Source organism: Gossypium arboreum, chromosome 12 (genome assembly GCF_025698485.1).
Source record: "Gossypium arboreum isolate Shixiya-1 chromosome 12, ASM2569848v2, whole genome shotgun sequence".
NCBI lineage: Eukaryota > Viridiplantae > Streptophyta > Magnoliopsida > Malvales > Malvaceae > Gossypium > Gossypium arboreum.
In genome coordinates, this window is record NC_069081.1 from 101,007,188 (window position 1) to 101,017,305 (window position 10,118).

Consider the following 10,118-nt stretch of genomic DNA (forward strand, 5'->3'; position numbering starts at 1 on the left):
ATGAAATTTTTAAAGGAGCTTTTAGAAAATAACCGGAAGTTGGACGAGGCGTCGCATATGGAGCTAAACGCAGTTTGCTTAGCTATTCTCCAAAATAAACTACCCAACAAACTAAAAGATCCAGGGATTTTTACAATTCCTTGCTTAATTGGTAGTTTAGATGTTAATAATGCATTAGCTGATTTAGGGGCTAGTACTAACGTCATGCCATACAAAATGTTCAAACAACTAGGTCTCGGGAAACCCAAACAGACTAGGATGAGCATTCAATTAGCAGACAAAACTGTAAGATTTTCTAGGGGTATCATTGAATATGTGCTAGTTAAAATCGATAAATTTATATTTCCTATTGTCTTTATTGTTCTAGACATAGAAGAGGATAGCAACACTTATTTAATTCTAGGAAGGCCCTTTTTAGCAACCGCTAAAACAATTATTAATGTTGGTACGGGTGAACTCACACTCTGTGTGGGAGACGAAATAGTCACTCTTCAAGCTCGCAATTCTAGCAACACATCAGAAATTGAAGGTGATCGTTTCACCCATTCTACTAAAAATGACAATATGGTACAACCTACTTTGCAGGAAATGAGTTTGAAGGAAGCACATGGGTCATTCTCAAGCAATAGTAGAGGACCTATTCATGAAGATCGAAGGTTAGAAATCGAGGAGCTAGATGAATGGCGGATACATAAACTGAGAACACACGATAAACCAAAACTACGCCAGGACGAGCTCAATACCTTTCCAAATCAACTTAAGGTTAGAGATAGAGTCTTATTAGATGCCGCAGATCCCCACATTGTCACTACCACACTGAATGAAGAAATCCCTCTTACGGTACTCAGCATTTTCCCATTTGGTACAGTCGAGGTGAGTCATCCCAAGTTTGGCACTTTTAAGGTAAACAACACCAGTTTAAAACCTTGTTTTGATGAGATTAATAGCAGAAATGAGGAGTATAAACTCCTCAAACCACCATGATCATTCAATGAAGAGGTAAATCGAGCTTAGACTATAAATAAGCACTTCTCGGGAGGCAACCCATAATTTGATGAGATTGATAGCAGGAAAACTGAATGATGTGTGATAAACCGTAATTTATACATATTTTTACCTCATGCTTAACGTAATTTATGGATGATTTTCCCTTAGAATTGGTGAATTCGATGCTCCTAATGCTTTAATTTCATATTTTATACTTAGAAGAGCATATGAGAGAGAATGGAACGAGAAACGGGCCAAAAACGGAGAAAATGGGCTAAATTATGAAATCAACACGGCTTAGACCTCCTCACACAGGCAGACCACACGGTCATGTCAATTTGGCAGGCTCGAGCACGGCCTGAAGTAATAGCACATATGCGTGGCTAATTTTGAGGACTCTTAGGCATTCCAAAGCCTATAAATACACCCTAGAGGAGGAAGAAAAGGACACACAAGGAGGAAGGAAGGAATTACTCCAAGGAAGCTGATTAATCCATCTCAGAAGCTGGATTCATCATCAAGACTGAAGATCTCTCCTCAATTTCCCCCTCAGGAGTTTTGGGTTTTCTTTATGTTTTGTATTCTTTATTATTTATGTTTTCTTATTTAGATATGAACTAAATCCCCTAAATACCTAAGGGGAATGAAACCTAAGACGAATCTTGTTATTATTTTCTGAATTGTATGATAACTATTTAATTAGTTCTTAATTATGTGTTCTTAATTCTTGTTTTGATATCCCAGGATACTAATTCAAGATAAGCTCTTATTCAGAGGAGGAATAGACCCTGTCTAAGAGTACATTTGTCATAATTAAGCGGAGTTGTTTGCACGCCTAGACATAGGGTGACAAGATTTTGCCAGATTAGGGTGAAATCTAATAAGGGGATCCATAGATCGAGTTAATGCAACCCTAGGGTGTTAATTAGAGAAAGGTCTCAATTATTCAACCTAGGGATTAGACATTATTAGTCTTGAATAGGGATAATAGCATAACTTAAGGATCTCTACAGAACAAGTTAAATGAATAAATCGTCCAATTCAGAGCCAGAATAACAAGTAAAGTCTAGGTGGATTTTTCCTTAGGTATTGTCTCAATCAATCAATTTTCCTAAAAGCAATTCCCTAATTCTACTTTCTGTGAGTTCTTAGTTCAGATAATTAGTTAGTTAAAACAAAACCTCTTTATTCTTAGGCTAGATAATAAAAAGACGGTCATTACTAGTACTTTTAGTTCCTTTGGGTTCGACAATCTGGTCTTGCTAAAACTATACTATTGTTCGATAGGTACACTTGCCTACATCGCGATAATAGTTAGCTTCAAGAACGATTAATTATAAATATTTAAAACCTATCACGAAATAACGCGATCAATTTGGACAATACCTAAGGGAAAAATCCACCTAGATTTCACTTGCTATTGACTCTGAATCAAATGATTTATTCACTTGACTTGATCCGTAGAAATCTCTAAGTTATATTATTATCTCTCTCGAGACTAACAACATCTAACCCTAGGTTGATTAATTGAAATCTCTTTCTAATTAAAACCCCTAGTGTTGCATTAACTCGATCTATGGATTTCCTGATTAGGTTTCACCCTAATCCAGCAAAATTATGTCACCCTATCTCTAGGCGTGCAATCAACTCCGCTTAATTATGTTAGATCTACTCTTAGATAGGGACATTTGCTCCTCTAAACAAGAAAATCAATATTTGAATCAATATCTTAGAATATTAAAGTAAGAATTAAGAACTCATAATTAAGAACACGTCAAATATATATCATATAATTCAGATAATAATAACAGGATCCGTCTTAGTTTTATTCCCCTTAGGTTTTTAGGGGGTTTAGTTCATATTTATGAAAGAAATCATCTTAAAAGAATAATGATAACAAAACATAAAGAAAATCCAAGAACTCTTGAAGGGAATTGAAGGGAGATCTTTAGTCTTGAAGGTGAATCTGACTTCCGAGATGGATCAATCGGCTTTCTTCGAGTAATTCCTTGCCTCCTACTCCGTGTGTCTTTTCTAAGTGCCTCCTCCGGTATTTAAATAGACTTTTGAATGCCTTAAAGCCCTCAAGAGTGGCCTTTTCTGAGTAGAACTAAACTTGGGCTCGACAGGGACACGCCCGTGTGCGATTTCTTCAATCCATGTTCAAGGCTGTTAAATAGACACGGCTGTGTGATCTACCTGTGTAAGTTGTGCTCGATTCTGCTAAAAAGACACGGCCGTGTGGTCTACCCATGTAAGGAAGTCCAAGCTGTGTTAGAGCCTGTTAACACTACACGGACGTGTGGTCTGCCCGTGTAAGGAAGTCCAGGCAGTGTTGATTTCCCACGTTGGCCCATTTTCTCCGTTTTCGGCCCGTTTCTCGTTCCTTTTACTCTCCTACTCTCACCTAGGTATAAAACATGAAATTAAAGAATTTAGGAGCATCAAATTCACTAAATCTAAGGAAAAATCATCCATAAATGTGCTAAACATAGGATAAAAATATGTATAAATTACAGTTTATCAAATACCCCCACACTTAAGCATTCGCTGGTCCTCAAGAAAAATCCTCAACTCACAATCAAAATCAATTCTTCTCAACTTATAATTCTTATCAATAATGTCTCAAAATAATCCATAAGTAATCATACATTGAGAATTCAACTAGAAGATTATCAAAGTTTCAAACATTCCAAGTTGAGCATTTTATCACGAAAACCTAGGTGTCTCGCCTTATCTATGTGATTACCTTTGATTCAAAATATCACAGAGTTTTAACATTCTCACTAAGGATTCACTCAAATCACTCAAAGTTTTTAAAGATAACAAATGAAGCACTTATTAGTCAATATGAAAAGTTATGACCATAGGCTTGTGTGAAAATCAAATCTCTACCAATTTAAATTGAGATGATACATTAATCAAAAGGTCTTTAGAGGGTTGTAACGTGGCTTTGGTTAGGGGGTGTGGTCACAAGCCGAAAGAAAAGGTTAGAATCGAGATTGAATTAAAAAATTAACTAACTAGAAATATAACTAATCATCAATTGAATACAAGTGAGCTTTTTCTTAGAATATGGGATTAAACACTTAAGCTAAAATATAACGAATTATTACTAATATGTATGTATGTATTGTATTTTGTTTTTAAGAACAACTCAAGTAACATAGGCTAACTATCAAAAATAAAACATAGCTAAGTAATTTATTCAAATCGAATCTCGATAAAAATTGGGATCAAATTAATTTAGGGAATTTCAACAATAATGGGTTATGGGTTAATATTAAAGGTAAATCAATGAATGGGTTATTAGGCTCAAGGGGGTTCACTAAAGGTTAATTGTTAAGGTAGGCTTTTATGGGGTGAGTGGGTTAAACCTAAATGCCTTTATCATCTTGACATATCAAATCAAAGGTGTGGTCTTGACATGCATAATCAAGCAAGTTCTAGAATAACAATTCAATATTGATGCACTCAAAGCAACAATAAAAGTGAGCATGAAAGAAATAATAGATGCTCTAAAGGCTCAAAAATTATGGCTTTTTGATGTTTAAACCTGTAAATTTTAACTCAAGATAATACCTAAACTTGGAGAAAAACCTAAAAATTTTTAATCCTTAAAAATCAACTTATCATGCTTGATTCTCTAATACCTTAAAGTTTAAACAATCAATGCACAAATGCCTATGATTTAATTCAAGAAATATCAATACAAATCATAAATTAATCAAAATTCATTCTAATAGCGATATGAGAAGCTTATTTGAGAAAAAGACAAAGTTCAGGGATTTTTCTGGTAATGATATAAATACCCCCCACACTTAAGATGTACATTGCCATCAATGTACAATAATAGATTTACTGAAAATATAGATATAAGATCATAAGAAAGAGAGAGAAGTGAAACTTCCTGAATAATGAATAGAATCCTTGAATTGGAGTAATGGAGAATAATTGGCCAAGGCAATGATGAGATTGGAGGAGGATACTCCTGTGGTGGTAGAGGCTGGGTTCCACAACCACAGTGTCCAGTGGAGTTTCAAGTTCCTAAGTGATGGTGAGCTTTGGAGCTCTTTATAACTGTGATAAAATCAAGAACTCTTTAGGAAATATGAAGAAGCATAAATACTAGTAAACAAATAGCCGAAAATATAAATTGTTCACTAAAAATTATAAAACCTAAAAATGAAATAGTATTAAAGGAAAATAAAATAAAAAGTACTTTAAGAAGATAAGTAAAGATAAAAGTGAAAATAAAAATAATAAATAAAAAGTCTTTAAACATCGTCATTGCCGAATGGTTCGCGAGGTGGTGATGGAGATGAGATGTGAAGGTGCTGACAAATCTGATGTAGAGTAGCATCAATGTGATCAAAGCGTTGAAAACACTGCTGCTCAAATCGAGAAAGGCACTTAGAGATGTCAGAAAGTGAAGCTGCCGCATGAACTGGACGATGAATGGGTGGTGGCTAAGAGGCTGGACCCTCGTGAAGTGGAGGGACATCATCAGTAATGTCCTCTGGGTCCTCTTGCTCGGCTGACTGGACTAGGTGGTATTGGGGAGGATCAACTCCATATTGTCACTCGATCATCCTCATATGAAGCATGCTCGAGATGCCTTATGGGGACATCTAGCCGATGAGAGTAAGGAAGGATGCTTGTGTCACCGTGTTGAGAAGACCGAAATACCATGCCAGTCGAGTCACATAGGGGCCAATGGAAATGAATCCTCTCCTATGCCGCTCCGTCTGATGGCAAATGGTGAGGGCGATGAAATAGTCAAGGTTGAAGATGTGCTCGTTCGCCATACTCCATAAAAATTAGGCGTCGTGAGTGTTGACGACGCCAGTGCTCTCTCGCCGTCCTGTCAGGGTGTGAGCAAGGATAGGGTGCACGTATCTTAGGGACAGGGCAAGAGCCGATGCCTTGGAGCTGTTGGGGTCATAGGTGGCTGAGTCAGGGACTAAGGCACTCCAACATTTTAATAGAGAGTAGTCGATGTGGCGATGGAGGCCGTCAAAATCATCGTCGTCCATGACCTCCTCCGTGTACAGTCCTAGTGCTACCCCGAACTCAGAGACGCTCAACAGGTGAACTAATCCTCCGAGACAGAACTGGACCATTCTAGGATCGTCGAACTCTGTCATAACAACTCGAAGGTGGAAGGTCGAACAGAGCTCGAGCGTGAGCTTGAGGTACGTCAGCTCGATGATCTTGAAAAAGAGCCTCCATGGGTCATTCGTCAGAAGGGCTCAGATCGTGTCAGCCAGTAGGATCGTGTCACCCACACCTAGGGGTCGGGCCCGCAGCATCTAAAAAAGTTCCTCTTAGGGTCCCAAGGGAAACTGGAGGAATTGATGCCTGATTTTTGCGGTAGGACCCAACGATGATGCTACTCCTTTCCTCTTCTTCGAGGCGGGGATGGCAGTTTTCTTGCCACGTGGATTTGACATGGAATCTGTAATGGCAAGACGAAGTTATAGAAATACACCCCAAGAATAGCATAGAAAGGTATGCAAGCATGTTAAAATTAAAGAAGAATACTTCATGGGCATCATAGGCAAAAGGGAAGGTGTACTGAAAAGTCACTAAATCCTAAGGAAATATATACCATGTCATTAGTAACAATAAGAACATGAGAATGGTGCGAAATGGAGTACCTAGTGAATGAATGCATGTGGGATTGATAATATGTAATATGGTATGGGTAAGCATGAAATCTATGGAAACAAAAAAAATGGATGAATGTAGCAAATGTATCATAATGTAACATAATGTATCGACTAAAATGGCAAATTTCTAACAAAGAACACAAGCATTACTAGTATTAGAACCATGAATATTACTCAAAATAGTCAAATAAAACAATAAAAATCATAAAATTAGTAAAAGAAATAAAGAGAATAGAGAGAAAAGAGTAAACAAACACAATAGCTTGGTAGAGGGAAGAGTTTGGGTCGTCGATGGCGGTGCTGTGGTCAGCGCACGAGCGTGGCAGGGAGGGCATGTGAAAGGATTCCGGCAGCTAGGGTTTGATATTTGGGGAAGGGGATGATGAATAGTGGGGGGCTTATATAGATTTTGGGGCACACGGTCGTGGGGCACGCCCGTGTGCCGTTTTTTTAGCCCGTGTGTTTCGTGATTTTCAAATTTGGGCGCATCTAAAATTCAGCCCACGCCCGTGTTCGTTAGGCATATTGGGGGACATGACAGTGTCCTGCTTCGTTCGCGTCTCTCACGCCTGTGTATATAAGCATACGCCTATGTTAGTTTGACAGTGTCGACCACGAGTGGTAGGCACGGGAATGTCTCACGCCCGTGGTATTTTCTCAGTTTCAACCATGGCTTGTAGACACGGGCGTGTCACACACTCATGTTTATTTAGCAGTCTTGCCTACGGCCATGTCGCACGATCGTGGCAATGTATCAAATCCCATGTTGGGGAAAGTTTTTGTCTTATTTTCACACGGCCGTATCGCACGGTTGTGTTGCCTTCTGTGGTATAGGCATGACCTAAGGCACGCTCGTGTGCCTGGCCATGTGGTTCTGGAAAACCTGTGTTCAGTGACTCAGTTAGTTAATTAAATGTTAAAAACTAAAATTTAAAGAAGTTAACATCGTTAGTGCTCGGGTTGCCTCCTGAAAAACACTTATTTATAGTCTAAGCTCGACTTACCTCTCTGTTGCGTGGTCATAGTGGTGCGAGGAGTTTACACTCCTCATCCCTGCTATCAATTTTATCAAAATAAGGTTTTAGACGAGTACTATTTACCTTGAACGTACCAAATTTGGGATGAATTACCTCGACTGTGCCGTATGGGAAAATGCTAAGTACTATAAGAGGCATTTCTCCATTAGGTTCAGAGGTGGCAATCTGAGGGTCTACTACATCTAATAGTACTTTGTCTCCAACCTTAAGTTGATTTGGTGAAATATTGAGCTCATTATGGCGTGGTTTTGGTTTATCGTGTGATCTCAATTTCTGTGTCCGCCACTCATCAAGTTCCTTAACCTGTAGCCTTCGTTCTTCATAGATGGGTTCTTTTTTGTTACTCGAACATGGCTCAGGTGTGTTCTTTGAATGTGTTTCCTGCAAAGAAGGTTTTATCACATGATCAGTATTAGTAGTACGATATATACAATCACCCTTGATATTTGATGTGTTACTTGAATTACGAGCTTGAAGAGTGATTATTTCCTCACCCACACGAAGTGTGAGTTCATCTGTACCAACATCAATTATAGTTCTAGTAGTTTCTAAAAAGGGTCTTCCTAGAATTAAAGGCACGTCACTATCATTTTCTATGTCTAGAACAACAAAATCAACTGGGAATACGAATTTGTCAATTTTAACAAGTACATCTTCAATAATATCCCTAGAAAATCTGATTGTTTTGTCTGCTAACTGAATGCTCATCCTATTTCGTCTAGGTTTCCCAAGACCTAGTTGTTTAAACATTTTATAAGGCATGACATTGATACTAGCCCCTAAATCAGCCAAAGCATTATTAACATCTAAGGTACCAATTAAACAGGGAATCATAAAACTCCCTCGATCTTTTAATTTGTTGGCCAGCTTATTCTGTAGTATGGTTGAACAAACTGTATTTAACTCGACATGTGACACCTCATCCAACTTTCGCTTATGTGTTAAAAGCTTTTTTAAGAATTTGATGGCGTTTGGCATCTGCGAAAGAGCTTTAATAAATGGTAAGTTAATATGTAATTTTTTTTAATAATTTAGGGAATTTACTGAATTGTTCGTCTGTGCGGTCTTTCCTTGTCACATTGGGGTATGGCACACGAGGTTTGTACTCTTTACTTACTGGTGTTTGTTCACTGTGGTCTACTTCACCTTTGCTTTTACTTACCACAATTCCTTGCCTCAGTTCTGGTTCAGGTTCGACTAACCCTTCCTCATCTTAAATGATAATTGCATTGAGTTGTTCCCTTGGGTTAGATTCAGTGTTACTCGGCAGGCTACCTTGTGGTCGTTCAAAAATCAATTTGGCGAGTTAGCCTATCTGAGTTTCGAGCCCTTGGATCGACGCTTGTTGATCCTTAAGTGTTGTTTCGATATTCTGAAAATGAGTTTCTAACACTGAGATAAACTTTGTTAGCATCTCCTCAAGGTTTGGCTTCTTTTTCTGTTGGTAAGGTGGTTGTTGAGAACCCAGAGGGTGTTGTGGCCTTAGATTTCCTTGACCATCCCACGAGAAATTGGGATGGTTCCTCCAACCTGCATTATAAATATTACTATATAGGTTATTTTGAGGTCTAAAGTTATTGGTACCCATATATTAGACTTGTTCCTCCTCGATGTTAGGGTTGAAGGGTTGATATTCTGTGTATGCTCCTCCTTCATTTGAATCGCATCTCATTATTGGATGTACATGAGTAGAACCACACAAACCGTCACTCTTTTTATTTAAGAGTTTTACCTGGTTAGATAGCATTGTAACCGCATCGAGGTTGAAAACACAGACTACTTTTGTCGGCTTGGTCCTCATAACTTTCCACTGATAGTTATTCAGCGAAATCTCCTTAATAAATTCGTAAGCAACTTCAGGTGTTTTTTTATTTAAAGTTCCACTGGCGGCTACGTCGATGAGTTGCCTCGTTGAGGGGTTCACACCATTGTATAACGACTGAACCTGTAGCCAAAGTGGTAATCCATGGTGAGGGCACCTTTTCAAAAAATTCTTGTATCTCTCCTATTCATCATAGAGTGTTTCTAGATCCATCTTCACAAAAGAAGAGATATCATTCCTTAATTTGGTTGTTTTAGCCGGCGGAAAGTATTTAAGTAAAAAATTTTCGGTCATTTGTTCCCAAGTAGTGATCGACCCTCATGGTAATGAGTTCAACCACTGTTTAGCTTTGTTCCTCAATGAAAAGGAAAATAACCGAAGGTGAATGGCGTCATCAGAAACGCCATTGATTTTAAAAGTGTCGCAAAACTCCAGAAAATTTGCCAAGTGATTGTTTGGATCCTCATCCTGCAAACCATCAAACTGAACAAACGTTGTATCATTTGAATTGTGTTAGGTTTCCGTTCAAAATTATTTGCAGCAATAGCAGGTCTAACTATACTTGACTCAGTTCCTGTCAAATTAGGTTTAGCATAATCA

General features: G+C 38.2%; 1 non-coding gene across 1 annotated transcript; it reads left to right on the forward strand.

The window, feature by feature from the left end:
* The first annotated feature begins 9,657 nt into the window (after positions 1-9,657).
* Positions 9,658-9,764, forward strand: LOC128286005 (small nucleolar RNA R71). Its single transcript, XR_008276552.1, has one exon. It is a non-coding gene; the product is annotated as a small nucleolar RNA R71 (small nucleolar RNA).
* Positions 9,765-10,118: the final 354 nt, after the last annotated feature.